General features: G+C 35.0%; 1 long non-coding RNA gene across 1 annotated transcript; it reads right to left on the reverse strand.

Annotated features, from left to right (window-relative positions):
- Positions 1 to 1,868: 1,868 nt before the first annotated feature.
- On the reverse strand, positions 1,869 to 18,478 carry LOC116492051. Its single transcript, XR_004253551.1, has 4 exons — positions 18,432 to 18,478; positions 16,469 to 16,551; positions 11,404 to 11,544; positions 1,869 to 2,850 (listed from the first exon to the last, which is right to left on the reverse strand). It is a non-coding gene; the product is annotated as an uncharacterized LOC116492051 (long non-coding RNA).
- Positions 18,479 to 19,628: the final 1,150 nt, after the last annotated feature.

The raw sequence follows: 19,628 nt of genomic DNA on the forward strand, positions 1-19,628 counted from the left end.
ATGTTGTAATTAATCCAGGTGGCACTCAAATCATTAAAAAAATTCAACCACATATTACTTCTACCAATAACCCTTTATTAAGGATGAAGATATTACAGTTTAATACAAGTACAATAGTCAAAGGACAGAAGAGAGAGACTGCAAGGCATTTTGGACAACAGTAACCAAAATTCACCAAAATATCACCAACATTTTGCAGAATTTTCACTTTGTGTAGCTGACTCCAATTCCCTAAAAAATTTTGATCTGTATCTACCATCCCCCTGCCCTTTATATCTACTTGTATCTACGAATTCCTACAAAAAAGTCCATACTTGTATTCCTAGTGTTAAGGCGTCTAAAGAATTTGTGCATCCAGGAAGCAAGACTGACTGTACAAAGAGATCTTTTGTAACTCTCACCACTGCTTGTCAGTTACAGCTAGAAAAAAGATGAACAGTCTCTAATTTATCATTGTCCTTCAAAATGACTAATTTTCCCTTCTTATTTTAAAAGTTTCATGGGGCTTTGAGAAAGAAAAGCCATATGTTGAGTTCCCATGTCCTCCACAGAAATTGAAAATTAGGCCTGAAACCCAGACACTTACTGTCCCAGGATCATGGTTTGTGGAACATATTACAAGACAGATTCACTATTTCTCAGTTTCTTTTCTCACCTTTTGGTTAATTTCACATGGTACTTTGCTAGGCTTTCAGTAAGCATTTTCCCCCCTCTCTTACAATTTGGGAAAAGGGGGTAAAGTTAATTAAGAAAATACTCAGTTACCATGATTTATTCTATTAAAGTTTAGATAGGCAATTTGTAACTACTGCTACTGTTAGGAATTTTATTCTGCTTTACCTCTTACTGAACTATTCTAATCACTTCAGTGTATAAACCAGCTTTTAGATTTTGTTCATTTGGTTTAGTATTATATATTACCTGGTTACTGTGGATGTTTTTAACTGCTCAATTTTTTGCTAGCAAGACCATAGTCTGAAAAATCACCCCTTTTCCAAGAAATGAGTTTATGATCCAATTAATGTAACTGGTTCTTACCAAAAAAAACAAAAACAAAAACAAAAACAAAAACAAAAACTTCACCAAAATAATAATAATTCATTGAAATTAAAACTTTAGAAATACCCTCAAAAGTCTGTCCTTTCTAAGTTCAAAACAGTAAAAATACAGCTAAGTATACAAAGTCTATTAAAACAGACATTTCTCCTGAGAAACTGCTGTTTTATTCCTTCTGTCTATTTGCTGTATATAACAACTAAAATCAGAGGTAGGTCTAGGGCAAAACCACTTTGATTGTACTTTAATACTCCTCAGAGAGATTTTATCAAACAAAACTTTATATTCAGTTTCATCTTCTTTCCTTACAAATCAATAATAGAGTTGACAATATCCAAAGTACAGGATTGGAAATTATCTTATTTGGCAAAAATATGCCTCTGAATCAGCCCTCAACATTTCTTTCAAGCCATTTCTTTCACTTCAAGTACTGTATTCCTCCACTTTCAGGGCTGTGGCTTCCTACTCAATCCATCTCTTGCCGTAGAATGTATTTTTCTACATCTTCATTTGAATAAGATTTCTGTTCATGTTATAGAATGATTAATGTCATTATGAATATAGAGCTATCTTTTCTGACAATTAGTGACTGGTAGACTACATGTTGAGCCTAATGATTTTTGATGTCTTCATTTTCCTGTAAGAGTCTGATTCTCAGTTTCAGACTGGTTGTGTAAAGCTTATTGAAGAAACTCTAAAACTGTAGGCAAGCTGAGCTGAACCTCTCACTCTTCACTCATCACCAATTCACCCTAGGATGCTGTTAAATAGCTGGATGAATTGTGTTATTTATCTAAGTAACTGGAAATGGTAATCTATAGTTTAGACATAAATGAATATTTGCATTTCTAATTTAAAATTAGAAATTATTCTCAATTCTTTCAGCCTTCAAATACATCTATCTTCATTTTGGCAGTCTGTTATATTCTCATGTATTTCTTCCTTTAGCAACTGTCCTTCCATTACTTCACTGGTTTGAATTCACTAGCCTGTTTTTTATCTGCAGCAAGCAAATATAAGAGTGTTTTGCATGCTGATCCTGACAAAATCTGCCATTACTTCTTTTTGCTGTTTATTAGAAATGGCTAGTGGGATTTCAAAGATCTCACCTTGGAGTAAAAGGAGTTTATATCCTTATTCCCCCATTCATTTCTCTTTTCAATCCATACAAGTTAAAAATAGGCCTTTAAAATTAACTGCAAGCAAGGCACAAAAAATAGCACTTCCAGAATGAGTAATACATTAAAAGAAAAGTAAATCTAGGAAGGCTCCAAAGAGATGAAGCACATGAAATGACATGCCAGGATGCATAAATAAGTTTGCTATATCTTTCCCTAAATTGTCTAGTTTGTATGCATTTTATTGTCCTATTTATGGGGTGCAGTTAAATCTCAGTATGCCCTATAGCATGCTGACTGCAAAACAAGATCCAAGCCTACATAAACAGGATTCTTTCACAATAAAAGAAAAGGCATCAGAAACCCTGTTCTTCTTACTTAGTCTGCATAAATTGCTAGCAGAATGGGATGATGCTCAAACAGAAGGCAATATTTTCAAATACAAAGAGGTGAACCTAATCAAACAGTGAGAATTACTCTATCCCACTTCTACAAAACCCTGCTCTACAAAAACAATCAAAAACTATCTAGCACCTCACTGTAATTTCTCTGGAGAAATTATTTGTCCACAGCTGACTCCGTTAGCCTGAAAATCTCTGTCCCAAGAGCAGATAACTGTAGGTATTGCTTCTTGTCACCAACTTCTTCCACGACCTTCTAATGACAGTTGATACACCTGTAACATGAAAGGCAAAAGTTTAATTAAAGCAGAGGAAGCAGAGATACATCTTTGATAATATTAATCTGTGACTTGATCAAACCAAGCTCACAGAAATTTTACCCTTTATCCTGAATAAAGGGAAAAGTTCACCTCTAAATCACATTTTGACCCTTCACAAGCCACTCGAGTTAACATCAAGGGATTTAATATACTGTCCAGGAGACAATAAACTTGAATCTTCTCAAAAACAAACAAAAAAAATCTTTAAACATTCTTACTCCCCTCTTCTCTTTTTTCTTCTCCTTTTCAGCTTCTTTCCACTTTTCCTGACACAGATTGAACAGTCTAATTCTTTCTTATATCTGCTGAGACTCAAGTAGGTAATTGAATTAAGTATATTTCCAACATAGTAGATATCCCTGTTTGTCCATTGTCTTGGACATTGTGTTTGTTTCCAGAGACCTTCCTTACCCCAGCTCCCAGTAAAGGTTGTAGTGAAGCTGTAGAGGGAACTCAGTGGAAAGTTGCTGTAGGTGGTCTGGCATATACAAGCCTTTTGCAAGCGAAAGCTCTCTGCATTTCTCCTGTGGACCCTGCAAGCTCTGCTAACCCCAAGAAAAGGAAACCTAGACATACCTGGGTTTAGAAACAGGTAAGTGGTGCTTTTTTCACCCAGTTGCACCAAAGTACCACTTTCACTGCATGCCCAGAGATGCATGTATAGGAACTTGAGTAACTGTAAGATCTATGCCTTAATGGCTACTGGGCTAACAGTTTTGATGAACTAAATCAGTTGCCTATAGCCCAACTTGACTTAAGACCAGCCCAAATGTTCCACTTTTTTGAGTTGCATGTACCAGCAGCTTAAGCAGGACTGAGCCATTAATTTCTACTTCAGTCTCCCTACCCAGACACAGATGTTTCAGTGGTAGAGTAAATCTCTCTCGTAATAAACCTACAGATTTACATTAATAATTACTCATTCTCATATATCTTTAATCAGTGGATAGTCATTCTTTCATTAACTAGTATTGCTAAAAGTTATGTACTGAATGTATACTCTGTTAAAAAGATGGAAAAATCTCCCCTTCGTGTTTGTTTGGAAGTACATTGCCCAGTTTCAAAATATTGTCTTTTCCCATTCAACCCTGAAGGAAGTTAGAAATTGTTGGTAGTCATGGCAATAAAAGCACTTGAGTGGTAGGAAAAAGAAAGTAGTAGATTCCATCTGAAATTACTGTGTTAGGATATGCTCCTAGGAAGATTTATATATCAGGTAAAGATTGATAGTACTTAGTTTTGGCATAGTTGAATGTTTTGAAAAATCAGTCAGTATGATAAATGTCAGTTTCTTATTATCTGATATTATGTTACTTAGATGTCTGTGTGCCAGAATACTCCAGTGATTGATTGATTAAATGTCTTTTTTAAAGTTAGTCTGGTAAAATACATAAGAAACTAAATATGATTTTTTTTTTCCTTTGAGGGTATAGTAGAAAAGTATAACAATATGAAAATAGTAATCAATGGCTAATTTTTTACGGCATTTGTTTTGCATTGCTCTACATGTAATTAAGAGTAAAGTTGCTTTTAAAAGCAAAAAGGAATAAAATTGTTAATTCAGAAAGTCCTATATGTTTTTAATAAAGCCACCTTTGAGCTTTACAAATAGGGACTGCTTGCATCACAATGTATGCAACTTTCCTGCTTTATTGTGAGTACATTTAATTTAAAAGAATTCACATGCAATCAGACACCCATAGCCATTTTCTGGCTTGGAACATATCCATGAAGTTTTAGAAATGTTACTGTGTCAGTTTTCATTTTCACTGATCTAAAACAATTAATGTGTGCATGAGAATATGCAGACAAGAAACATGTTGCTCTTTCCAAGTGCAGACTTCCTTTGGCAGATCTAATCCTATAGCTCCTTTTAAATGAAATCCTAGTAACAGAGATGGCTCAGAAAAAAAAAAAAAAAAAAAAAAAAAAAAAAAAAAAAAAAAAAAACAGAAGAGAGAAAGAGAGAGAGAGAGAGAGAGAGAAAGAGAGAGAGGAAGGAAGGAAGGAAGGAAGGAAGGAAGGAAGGAAGGAAGGAAGGAAGGAAGGAAGGAAGGAAGGAAGGAAGGAAGGAAAGAGAAAGAGAAAGAGAAAGAGAAAGAGAAAGAGAAAGAGAAAGAGAAAGAGAAAGAGAAAGAGAAACTCATGTACCAGCTACACCTAAACAATTCCTTACAGATTTGCTTCTTCCCTAGTGTACTCTTAACTATCCTATGTATATGATGGAGATGATACAGCCTTCCCAGAAACATCTACTTCAATACTTAACAATCCTTATGGTTGGAAAGGAGATTCTTTTCAGAATGTCTAAGCATTTTTTCATGCTGTAGTTGAAGCCCTTTCCTGTTTTCCCATACATAACAATGAATATGGAGATTAACATATTCTCTGCAGAAATCTTTGTCTGAAAACTTACTGTCTCTTCACAAGGTGTATCCACTGAACAAAAAAAATACTAAATTTATCTCAGGTAATGTGTTTATCCCACCCATCTGCTCACCTGGTATAACTCCCCTGTTCTTTGCCCTCTGTAGATGTGAAGGAAAGTACATGAAGCCATTTTAAGCCACAAACATTGGGTCCCCACAAAGAAGACTTCAGATAAGATATTTTGTATTACAAGCTGGGCAGGTGTAAGTGCAATCTCATGACTTCCAAGAGGCAGCTGACAGGAAATAGTTCTATTGGCTGCAGTACAGCAGCTGTAATTTTTTATTTTTTATTTTTTTAACAAAACAACCTAGGGTTTTTAATCTTTTCTCCAAGACCTTGTTTTTTAATCTACCCTTTTCCTCTAATCTCTTCTTTCCTTGCTCCAACTGTAAAAATTTATTTTATCGCAGTCTAGTACCCACACCTGAAGATAACACTGAAACTTCTATAAAGATTGTACCAAAGAGTATATAACTATACTAACTACTAGACGATACCCATTATAGTTTGCTTTTTTCTTCCTTTTTACAACAGAATGACAGATGATCAAAGGTCTGGAGCACCTCTCCTATGGATTGACAGGGTTATTCAGCCTGGAGAAGAGAAAGCTTCTGTGGCCACTTTTATGGCCTTTCAGTACTTAAAGGGAGCTTATGAAAAAGATGGAGAGTGACTTTTTACATGGGCAGATTGTGATAGCACAAGGGGAAACAGTTTTAAACTAAAAGAGGGGATATTTAGATTAGACACTAGGAGGAAATTCTTCACACAGAGGGAAGCACTGGAACAAGTTGCCCTGAGAAGCTGTGGATGCCCCATCCCTGGAAGTGTTTGAGGTCAGACTGGATGGGGCTTTGGGCAACCGGGTCTAGTGGGTGGCATCCTTGCCCATGGCAGGGGGGTTGGAACCAGGTGGTCTTTAAGGTCCCTGCCAACCCAAGCCATTCTATGATTCTACAAAACTATTGCCAAGCCAGGCATGCCCCATCTTCTACTTGTGCAGTCGATTATTCCAATCTTAAAAAGCATGATGTTTTGCGCTTGTTTTCATTGAATTACCTTCAGTATTTTTCAGATTTGTTTTCCTACTTGTCCAGATCATTATGAATTCAACTCTAGTCTTCCAATTTGCTTGCAGCCCCTCCCAGTTTGGAGTCAAGCAGTGAATGCTCTTTAGAGTGCTCAGCAATTACATATCCCACGCAGTGCTCAGTTCTGCATATTTGGCACAACAGGGTTTGCAGACTCATCTTGCTGCTATTAGATATGGTCCTAATTATATTATGGAGCAGATAGAATGAAAAGCCAAAAAATATAATAATCACGAAAATAACACTACCTTCTAATTCCAAGGAATGGTAGCATGGTCACACTTGAAAATAGGCTTCATATTGAAAAAACAGTTGTGTGCATTTTTGCCTTGAAACAGGAGATTTAAATATCTGACTTTCACGAGAGGGACCAGCAATGGCATGTTGTGAAATATTTGGCTCTGTTTTAATGTATTTGCTCTTATTTCCAGTGTCATTACAATACTTGGACAATAAAAGTAATATATTTAATGAACATGATGTCATTGACAGTTTTCAAGTTGCAAAATTAGTTTCTGCAAAAAGAGGGATCTTGCCTAGATATGAAAGAAAAATTTGTTTTCAGATACCAGTGAATAAAGGACAAACAGGTGTTATGAACAGAAGCACTATGCTTCATAGTATTTGTGTTCATTTACACGCTGTCAGGATCATTTTTCAAACCATTTTGAAGAAAAAGTTTGAGAAGCTGACAGTAACTTTTAGGGCGAGTAGAACTGAAAATAGTAGTAGTAGCATTTAGGAGTTTTCTTTCTTTCCTTTCTTCTTTCCTTCCTTCTTTCTTTCTTTCTTCCATAACCTCTTCAGAAGACAAAAAGAAGCAGGGTCCCCTGCTTCATGGCTACTGAAAGTATATACGCTGTTTATCAGATGTTATTGCTCCTTCAGGCAACATTACTTTTCATTAGTATTTTTACTATATTTTACAAGTATTTTTAATTAACTGCCTGGTATTACCTTAAATATGGTCATTGTTGCATTTGTATCGTTGGAAAAAATGCATTTTTGATCTAAGAATTTTGTATCATACTTTTAGAACGGTGTGTGGGGGTGAGGGGTACCACACACAAAACATAGTCATTGTAATGTCTTCAGAGACATTAATAAATAAATAAATAAAAATGAGGAAAAGACACAGGGAAAGTTCTGAACACAAATGATGAAAGTGATAAAACTGTTAATCTCTACTAGTTCTTCTCATTCACCTATTACATGGAGGAGGAAGAAAAAAAAAAAAAAAAAAAAAAAGACGGTGAATATTTCTGTATATTTTGAACACACTGGTTTTGAAGCACTGGAGAAAAATAATGAAAGATGACTTCTTGGTTCCCTGTCCATGATGGCTCAAGGGCAAAACTAAAGTTCTGTGTAAAGGCTAAAATAAAGACACTGAAGCTGACATTAAAAGACAGATATAGGAATATCCTCACAAATTTCACTACACTTCATTCAAATCTGTCTGCATTTCCCTCCAAGGGCAAAATTCAACCACTATAAAACTCTAGAGACATAGGAAACTCTGGAAAATTGCCTGGTTTCATTTGGCTGAAATCCAGTTATTTTAACTCAGAGAGCAGGCAGGCTGAAATTCAGGGGCCATCTTCAAAGTCAAACCATTTTAAAGTAATGCTTAATTTTACAATTAGGGAAAATAAATGAAATTAAATTCTGTCCTTCTGTCCAGCTGATATTGAATCATAGTTCTCAAGAGTATTTAAAAAAAAAAAAAAAAAAAAAAAAAAAAAAAAAACAACAAAACACAATTAAAACACCTTTGTAATATATTTTTAATGTCAGTAATATATAATAACTTATGATCACATAAGAATTAAAAAACATAAGCAGTGCATGGGTATTAGCTGACTGTTACCATTTCATATAGTTCAAACAGTGAATGGGAAGGACACAAACAACCTTATTCTTTGTTTGTCATGTGCATTTTCACTTCCTGTTTTGGTCACGAGATTTTATTTGTATTTGAATGTTTACTTTTATTTGTCTACTGATTAACACTGAAAAAAATAATATATATATATATATGTATTTAAAAACAATACTGTGATCTTGGAATATGGAATCAGGTCTTGAAACCACTGTGTCTCTATACATTCATTCATATTTCCCTAACATATGTTCATTTTTTCATTTAACTTTTTTATAACAGTAGGTTCTTGATACAGGCAAGCTCATTTCTCTCTTACTGCAGGAACATGTTAGTGAGTAGTTTTACTTCATTTGGCTTAAAAGGTAATAAACAATGCTCACTCTAAGGATTTTATTTATGCAGATTATTCTGCCTACTGCAATGTCTTCTTCCTAAGGGTTTATCAGATTTTCAAGACAAATGATTAATTGTTGAGTGTAATGTTTCCTCTACAACACTGAAAAATTCATGGGTTAATGTATTCATGTTAAGCAGGTAATCCATGAATATGTCACCTGAGGTATCCACATCAGTTACTATTTTAATTACATGCATTTTCTTGCCAATGTCTGGCCTGTTCATAGCAAAGCTATCAGCAAGACTAAAAGATTTATTATTGGTCTACTCTAAAATAGCTTCGTTTAGAGAAGAATCCAAAATAGTGACTAAAGAATTAATTGGAATGATTGTACAGCATATCATACATATGTACAACATATTGCATAGCAGGACAAAATATTCAGAAGACATTTCCTGTTTTCCAAAATTCATGCAGCTTAAAGTACAGTGATTAATGGCACATTCTCTTTGTAAGACACCATACTGTTCTTAGGTGGGATTCGTGTATTGAACAAACACATTAGATGCAAACATAAGCAAAATCTGTCAAGTGTTTAAAGTCATGCTTTAGGCTTTTGTGAACCAAATATTGTTCTTAGAGGCTTTCTATGCAATAGTCTATGCATATTGTCTATAGTATACACTAGTCATCTTCTAGGTATATATTATGCTCTTGAAGTAGAACAAGAAAACTATAAAATACTGCTCAAAACTTAGGGTAACAAAAAAATATATTTTTCCCAAAAATGGCCAGAACCTCTCTTCTTGCCATTGCAGTGGTCACAACTCTTTATCATGTTCCAGTGTTCCCACAAAAGGAAGATGAGACCTTCTTCTCTTCCACTGCCTGATGACTTGTATCACATCTATGCAAAGTGCTATTATTTATGTGCCCTTGGTCTTTAAATTCTTCCTGTATTCTAAAGCATTGCCCCAGTTCTTACAAACATACTTATCTACAGTTTTTGTTCACTAATATTGGTTTAGAGAATGAAAATATTAGGAGATCATTGATCATATTAAACACCAACCCTATATATGCTAACATGAGAATTGTGTAAAATAACAGGATAAATATACTTTTTTTCTTTTTCTTTTTTTTTTTTTTTTTGGTGCATTTGTGTGTAGTTGTTTTGTGTTTTTTTTTTTTTTGTTTTTTTTGTTTTTTTTTTTTTTCTTTTAACATGAAACTTGTAGTTCTTATGGAGTTTTTAGTTCTAGGAAGAAATAGTCTTGTTTGACTGGCAGGAACAATGTTTCTTTACTTATTGCAACCAGACAAGGACAGTATATAAGAGATTTTCACTAGCATTAATGTCAGCCCAGGGGCTAATTCCTGTTGAATGTTAAAAGAAGATGGACATCCAAATGCCATTTTGTGTTACTGAAAATATCTCCAATCATTAATACTCTTATCTAAAGTGGATAATCTCCTTCTCTCTGCCTAGACCTGCATGCCTGTATGTGTGTGAGCATGAATATACAGATACTAACTTAAATTCAGAGTCTTAATATGTTAAGATGCAGAAAGTGAGCTGAATCCATATTAGTGAATTAACATGAGGTAAGTCTCTAGCCACTGGGTGTCAATACTGATACGTTACATCAAGGAAGAAGAATTTAACAGGCAACAAAAACAAATATTTCTAAGTAGACAGTCGAATATTTAGTATGACTGGGAAATCTTCTTACTCCTTCCCTACTACACAAATGTGCTCGTACAGGAATTAAGCAAATATAAACATGCCCATTTCTCCTGTATGAGAATATGTTTGTAATACAATTTGATTGTGGAATTTGGTGCTTACCCAAATTCATTGTTTCAGCTGTGTAGAATATCACATTTAATTCACAGGAAAATTTTCATTATGAGGACAAAAGCTTTATTTTTGAGGGGTGGGAGGTGGGGAGGGTGGAGGAGTACCTGAAGTCTTTGCAAAAATCTGTGAAGGAGTATCAATTAACTATGTGTGTTTTTCAGCTCTTTAGCACTCATATTCCTAGTTTCTTCCAAAAGAGCTATCTAGGCCTACTGATTTTCAAGACAACAAGGAAACTTTGCTCACTGTGGTGCACATAGCTATGCTGGATTAATGTATTTGTGAACACATATTTCTGCAGCCCCTGCAATGGTAGTTTTTAAATTGAAACTGCTTAAGTAAAAATGGTAACTGTGCTGATACAGTCTAGAACGAGATTGCAAAAAATAACTCAATACATTTCTAAACATCCTTTTTTAAGACTGTAATGGCAGCAATGTTCACTGTTATCTTTAAATACCAAAGTATTAGCTTCACAAAAAATTTTAAAATACTTGAGTACCAAAATTCACAAATAGGATTTTTTTTTAATCTCACACAGTTGTGAGGAAATATTTGTAGTCACCTTCATCCTCCCCTACATTTTAAAGGAAATTACATTCTTACTGTTAAGCAAGCAGTTATGATTAAAATGATTTGCTGCCAAATCACAAAATTGGCAGCCTGAAACTGCTGCAAACTTCTAACATCCTCTTATTTTTCTCTCCTTTTTCTTTACTGTCATAGTTTCACAGCATATAGTAACTGTATTTAAACCCAGTCAGGATCATGTCCACGCAGATTCGAGGCTACTTAAAACATAATTATATTGTTCATAACAGAAATTCATAATTATGCTGAGCACTCTTTGTTCAATTTGGTACACAAACAGACACCCCATATGCCAGTTATAAATACTTACCTGGAAATTATCACAAATGAGAATGATCTGGGAAGAACAGACCTTTTTGGATCCCATAAATTGCTTTTCCACCAATGAAGATCTCTCAGTAGAAACTTTAGAGTAGACACGTGATGATCAAAGGAATGTTCCATTATTTGTCTCAAAAAAAAAAAAAAAAAAAAAAAAAAAAAAAAAAAAAAAAAGAAAGAGAGTAATTAAGCATTCTTATTCTCCTCCCAGTCAATATCCAACCTATACTGGAAAACTGAAAATTCAACCAGCTGCCATGATCACTGAGTGTAAGTCATGCATGTATGTTAAATACAGAGAGCACTAAGCTCATTTTTTGTTCTACGTATTTACAGCATCTGAATACATGGAAAAACAGAACTGTGAACCTTTAGGCCTCTGGTACATTCACCATAAGTTTAAGAAAAGGAAGATTTAAGTTATGGAATTGCAGTGCCAGTGCTCTAAGAAGTTGATAGGGAGTCAATGTATCTCACATTACCATCTACTTTTTCCCAATACATCTCCAATAACAGCAGAAAATTGAATTTCACCATAGTTCACGTGCAAGAGAAGGCTGTCCCAACAGTGCCAGCAATATTGGATTTCAAAACAACATACAACAGCTGCACTGGGACACTTTTAGCAAAATGTATGGAGCTGAGAGACAAACAGTGAAGACAGTAGACTTAACAGAAGAATATAGAGATTGTATCTGGCTGTCAGCCAGTGGAGAAAGAGAAAGACCTGACAAAACAGAGCAGATCAAACTCCCATCCCATCAAGGGTGCATTACTACTGATCTCAGGTGGAGGCTGACAGCTTGGTCTCAGTATATTTTGACAATTCTAGTACTAATCTACAGAACTCCTGTCACTGAACTTGTCCATCGTTAGGTCAGGCATGCATCTCACAGGAATTGTTAACTATAGCTGATACTGCCTGAGGGCAGTGGGGTGGAGTAGGTGCTATCTCAGGTCCTTCCATGCTGTTTTCTACTTGAGAAGGCTATAGATGCCCTACTTAGGCAGTGTGATTTATTCTGTCATTGTGAAGGTCCTCCCAAGGTCATTAGCTCTGTCATTGAGAGTTAGATTATATCAATATTTTTCCCACTAAGGATTAGATTACATAACTCACAGCCTCATTGAATTCAGTGATATTAGGGAACCAATATTAATGCTAAATCTGTGAAGCACGGAGCATCACAAAGGTATTCAGGCGACAAAAGCTAACGGTAATGTTTGTCAGTTATTCAGTTCCAACATTGTGTATGAAATTGTATTTATGACTAGAACAATTCTCAAGATTTCTACATCCAATGAAGGACATAAACACCTACAAACTCAATGCTTTGATCAAAACAACTTCCACAGTCATAAATTAGGTATGCAAGCTACCTTCATGCTGCACTTGGAAAGTTGATGAGGTGGTGTGGAAACTTCAATAGAAGTAATCTTTTCTGGCTATGTGTTGCAGCAAAGACCTGATACTACTCTATTAGTTCATGAGGCACAAGCAGAAAACCATCTCCCAGCAACCTCCTACTGGTATTTGACCCATGATGGCCTGACCTCAATACTCTTTTCATAACAATTAGAAGTTGATCTCGTTGATATGCCTAAAAAATACTTTAAAGAAGGAAGTAAATGTGAAATACTGCCATTAACCATGCTTTAATTCAGGGAATGAAGTTATTTAGGAATTTTTCTCAAAACCAATTTAAATCCATTGACTAACTGTTCATCTATGATACCTATTTAGTCTGGGATCTTCTTAGGTTTTTAAAGGCAACAGGCACCTATGCCTCACTAAAAGTCAGTGGGATATTAGTTGCCAAGCCATTTATGTTGTTTAATGAGACACTGCTAAGCCTTTGTGCAACATTTGCAATGGCAACTTACTCTTACACGCAATTGATCATAGTAGGACTATGTGTAAGGGCTAATAAGAAAGTACTGGAGCCATTTAATTTGCCCTTGTATCATAGCACTAAAATGTCCAGTATGGATCAATATGGCGAAACTGCTGTGGAATCTGTAATTTTGGAATTTTCCAATTCTGGCTCTGCATTTTTCTGTAAATTCACTATTTTATTTTAGAATAAACAAATAAGCTTAATATCTTCTTTGAAATGTCTTGAAAAATAATTTATTCTACTTTAACAGATCATTAAGAGCCTGTGATATAGTTTAAAAAACAAACAAACAAACAAACAAACAAAAAACCCTTTTCATTAAAAACACATTCAAAATAAGATATTGCTGGAGTTCCTGCCTTGAATCAAAACATCTCCTGACAAATAATTCTTAATCACAGTTCACTACACTGAAGAGTATTTTCCAGAGGTTTATGGTGAGCTACATTAAAAAAAAAAAATCATTTAAGTGAAGATTTAGCATATTCAGTATTCCATTCCACAACAGAAAAGTAAAGTAGAAAATAGGTAATTAGATGTTCAGAGACTAATTCATAAAATAATACAAAAGTTGTCTAGAGATCTTGGAGGGTGGGAGTGGTATTTTTCTTCTGACAGCAAATATTTCTAAAGGCAAAAAATAGAAAACAACTAAGTAAATGCACAGCTTCAAATGCCATAGCAGTTTCATCGGCAAGGTGTGCAAGGCTCTAGAGCACCTCTCCTATGAAGAGTGGCTGAGAGAGCTGGGAGTGTTCAGCCTGGAGGAGATTAGGGTTATAGGGGATCTTATCAAGGTATACTCGAAGGCAGGGTGCAAAGAGGATGGTGCCATGCTCTTCTCAGTGGTGCCCAGTGCCAGGACAAGAGGCAATGGCACCAACTGAACCACAAGAGGTTCCATCTGACCATCAGGAAGCACTTATTTACTGTGAAGCTGATGGAACACTGGAACAGGTTGCCCAGAGAGGTTTTTAAGATCTCCCCCCACAGACATCTTCAAAAACTACCTGGACACATGCCTGGGCAACCTGCTGTAGGTGTCCCTTCTTGAGCTGGGATTTTGACCAGAGGACCTCCAGAGGTCCCTTTCAGCATCAACCATTCTGTGGTTCTGTGATTCTCCTAAGCATTCTACCTTTATTATTGCTTTTCAATACACAATATTTTACTCATCTAAAGCTGCTCATCACATTGCAGTAAACATGATTATTTTCAGCTCTGTCACCTTCTCTCTCACTTATTCCTCATACTGTTCTGTCATAATTTAGTTAAGGCCTGTTCTTATGTGAATTAATTCAGGTCAGACTCCTCACAGCGCTGCCTCTAAATAACTTGCACAGCAGTTGGGTAATCCTTTAATAGAAGAATAAACTGGTGCATATTGATCTCTACTCCTTCCAGTAATTAAAATTAATTAGTTTTTCCATCTAAGACAAATATAATAGTTGGGACTGTACATATAAGGAAAGAATCTGAAATAATAAAATACTTAGAACCACACTGTGTCCTTTTCATCATCCAACTACTATGTATAACAAAATCATTTGTGAAGGTCTTTAATGGTGTTCAGAATTCTGAGCTGAACACTTGCATAAAGTTACTGTCAGAAGATGTGCTTTGTGATGCAGACTTATCCTTGGTAGGTCAGTGAAGGAGCTTCCAGTAAAAAAGCTTCCACCTGATAAACTTATTTCTCTTATAACAATTAATTTTTTTACAATTAATTTTTTTTGACAATCTGCATTTTCTCTGAAATTTCTAATTTCTGTTAGAAAATTGGGTAGCAATGATGGAGCTAAACCTACAGTCCAGAGAGCAGAACATACTTGCACGTTAGGGTCATGTAGGTATCCTATGAATTAGGGAGTTTTCAAAGAAGTCAGACTGTAGTTGCTGAGTTTGAGTGAAAACTGAATGATTTAGTTAACTGAATTAGTTAGTCTGAGGCTCTGATCTCAGTGCATGTTAAATGTTTGCTTGTTACAAAGAAAACATTATGTGTTGTAAGTATAGTATTTTGCTCGAATTTGCAAATTGTGACAAGCTATTTGCACAGGTGTCTTTCATAACTACAACTTTCTGACTCCTACTCTTAAGTATTCATCAAAAAAGGGTAGAAAAGGTGGTAGAATTCTATTCTTCTGCTTTGGATAAAATGGGTTACTACAGGGCACCAACTGTGAATGTTTGGTGTTTGACTGCTGTGTTCATTATTGTTCAAACATGCTTGAAACACCAGCAAAGTTCCATGACTGTTTCATATTTCTAGGCATTACCTGTGTGGAGCTCTCTTCTGAGGCTGTTTCAGACCTGAAAATCATTCTGCTAGGCAATGTTGGGTTGGAGTTGCCTCTCCTCAACATCCCTTACCACCTTAATTAAAAAGCTGTAATTGTCCAATGAAAATATTCTGTAGTCCTTTTTCTTCATAGTAACTGGCTATAGGCAGTCTCAGGTATCTCCGTTACTCAAAATGTCCTTGTAACTCAGAACAAATTCTTGCCAAAAAAAAACCACAGATCTGAACTTTGGTAGTCTTTTGCTAAGACATAGTCAATGTAATTTATATTCTTGGCTGACTCACAGAAGAAACTGATTGTAGAATTCAAAGGCTACAGTTTACTACTGCATCCCTTTTTCAATGATGTGCAGCTCAGACAGTTTATTCAAGTATCTAAGAAAATGGGGAAGAGGTAGCACAAGATGACACACTGCTCATAATATGGATTCCAAGAATGTTTCAGCTCACCTATCTACATTTGGGCAACAGCTAGGCTCCAGTCAACAGCATTTAGAAGGTTATTGACAACCCAAATAATAAAAGCAGGTACCTCTAATTAGCTTGGTAACTGTCTTGGTTCCACTGAATAAACTGATTCATTTTATTGACATGGGAACCTAGACATACTGGTCATACACAAACTTCTACATTTTAAGCATCAAAATTAAGGAAAGGTGAATCCCCTTAGTGCAGAGTGAGATGAATCCTATCCCCATTGCCCAAACCCAATATTCATATCATATTCCTAACCACACTGCTTTGAGTTGCTTAGGAGCCTGTGGATCCTAATCACAATTTCACATGCACAGACATGCAAAATATGGCACACAACAGTTTCAGTGATATCATCAGCACTCAAATATACTACAAACCTCAGGGTGAAATTCATCTTCCATCACTGCAGTATGTCCAAAATACAGCTGCTCTTACACTCTGTGCTTCCACTCTGAAGAGGCTTCATGCAGTAAGAGCAGAAAAGGTAGTTATAGTTAGGTATAAAGGTAGTTTTAAAGGTAGTTATTCCTTCTGTCCCACTTCCCATGCATTAACTCCCACGTAAGCAGTAGTATAACCCACTGAATGGGGACTACCTTATCAAGTGAAACCGGGAAAATCAGCGTGTGCCCAGTCCTCTCCACACCATTATATCTTATGGCTACATAGACTGTGAACTGTTGTGTAATGCCTTACAAGGCACTGCAAACAGCGGCTCCTCTTCTAATATAAAGCTTCAAGTACTATAATAATGTTTTAATTTGCTTCTCTCTCTTCAAGAAACTGTAAAGATTTTCCTCTAAATCTCAGACATTCTGCTGCATTAAAAAAGAGACTGATAAACAATTTCATTTGACCTTTCTCTGCAAATCACATTTTCCTTTTGGATTAAACATTATTTTCTTGATTGTACTTTTTTTAATTCAAATGCTTCAAAAATACCAAAACACAAGAGGGAGATACTTGTGATATGTCATAAAGCCAAATGCTATTTTATTTCATACTACAAAAAGAGAACTTTCTTATCTTAGAAGATATTATCATTTGCTTTTCCCATAAGCAAAGAGACCACTTTAGAACACACCAGTTAGAATATTGAATCTTACTGATTCAGCAAAACCCATTTAGCTGTACTCAATTCAGCAGTAATAAAAATATATGATCCTTCTTTAGTGGGAAACAAATTTGTAATTTTCTTTTAAAAACAAACAAACAAACAAACAAAAAAAAAACCAACACAGTAGTTTAGTAATTATTCTACAGGTTCACAATAAAGTCTGTCATTTAAAAAATGTCTGCCTTTCCTTCCTGCGTTACATTAATTTTTTTCCCCTTTAGACACATGGTGAGGGATAGACTTGAGCTCTGAATGCATTTCAGATCAGCAATTCACTTAGATCTTTGACTAAGAACCCCACTTTGTATCATTTTAAGAGATTTTACACTTTAGAAATTGAGGCTACAGTTTACAAAGACAGAAATCTTAAACTTTGTTTCCTACAGTCTGTATTTTGTCACAAAAAAAAAAATAAGTAAGTAGAGAGCCTTGCACCCACTGCTAATTATAGTGGGGTTGAGATGAAAATTTTAAGTAAGACATTTAATCATGGCCATGTAGAATTACTGACGTTGCATTAATTGTGTTAGGTACTATCTAATAAACCAGAGTTACTATTCACTTAGCTCTACAAAGAGTAAAATCAATTTTAAATTAGTTTATGTAATATAATAACTTACAATAAAACAACTGAACACAAAGAACAATGCAGATACCCGTCTGCCTTGCTGTCTTTCCCATGCAATGAAAACAGCTGATGAATTCCAATAAAATTTGAACTCTGATTTCTAAATTAATCACAAGCCTCTTAGTTTTATGCAGTCCATTCAGTACCAAGCTCTCACTGGCTAATATGATCCACACATACAACTATGATTCATGAAGCAAAGAGAAAAATATAATTCACACGAATATGAGGAAGTACATACTGTGACAATGGAAATAAGATAAGCGATATATTAAAACAGAGACCATGAAGAAAAATCAGAATTATTTTCACTCTAGAATAGAATGGTTTCCTCCTAAGTAGTCATCCATGGGACACATGGATGACTACTACACAATTGTTTAGATAAGAATGCAGATAGGTGCATAACAGGGAGTAACTGTATAGGCACGGAGGTGCACAACATGAACACATGGTCTTTCCCATCTCTTTCATTCTCTGATTCCTTAACTTTTATAATAGGATTTTATACATATATATATACACACATTATTATGACCAAATATACATATTATTATGACCAAAGAATGCTAACAAAGAAAGGCTACATCTTTACCACAAGTTGTGCTTGCAGGTCGTCAAGATTCCTCCCTCCCAAATCAGTTCTGTTTTCCTCAGTTTTCTCCAGTTCTGTTCTCTTCTTTCTCCAGAGTCTGGTTTTATTTTCAGAGTATCATTTCTAAGGAGCATGTGGTACACAGACATGACTATTTGATGTTCAAGCGCAACAGTAAGTCAGGTCAGGACAGAATGGCAGGAACAGAAAGATATTTTGTTGATCAGTTTCTCTCAGTCTCCCTCTCCCTCTGTCTGTTCACATGCAGAGAGAACACAAGTGACACTTATGGAGGAAGATTTAAGAAAATACCTTGTTTCTATTAACGTTGTGTTCTACCCGTGATGTAGTGTTTTATCTACACAGCATCTGAAATACCAAGTTCAAATACCACTACGGACATATAAAATTATGTGCGTAGTTTATTTTCTTCAGCCACTGTCCCCCCAAAAAATCTTGTGCTACTTCTGCAACACTATCTGCAATATCAAATTCTTTTCATTTCTTTCAAATAACTTCAATTAAAAAAAAAAACTTCAGTGATTAAACAGAGTCAGATTCTGAAATGGAAGAAAATTAACAGGGAAATGGTCAGATTTACTATGCTTTCTTTTAATTCTTCCAACTACCTGTTAAGAACGAAAATTATTTTTGTTGAGAACCCATAGTTTTTTAAAATCACTCTCTTAAAATAAGAAAATGACCAGAAAAGGCATTGCTTTTCTGTTCTCTATTACCTTAAAAGTCTTGTTCATTCACTATCACTAGATAAAATTCCATTTTTATTCTGAAATTCTGTTGAAAAGTACTTTTGTCAAAAAAAAAAAAAAAAAAAATCCATAAGTGTTTCAAATAAATACTTTTTAAGGGCTCTTACTACTGAGTTAAACTTTTTTTCTAGGCCAAAGCATTTGATTATTGCATATAAAAATTTAACACTTGATATTAACAATCACCTCTCTAGCAAAAGTTCATTGTATTTTCAAAATATATTTTTTTTAGCCAAAAATTAGAGACAATAATATATTTCTGACTATATCTGCCTATTAGTAGGACTCTGCAACTTTCAAACCTCCAACAAGGAGGTCAGAGAAAAGATTTTTGAGACTTCATTATGACTATTATCATTTATCATTGTTAGTGATAAATATGCAGTTTGATTTGCTACAAAAAAAAAAAAAAAACAAAAAAAAAAAA

The sequence above is a fragment of the Aythya fuligula genome, chromosome 8 (assembly GCF_009819795.1).
Source record: "Aythya fuligula isolate bAytFul2 chromosome 8, bAytFul2.pri, whole genome shotgun sequence".
NCBI lineage: Eukaryota > Metazoa > Chordata > Aves > Anseriformes > Anatidae > Aythya > Aythya fuligula.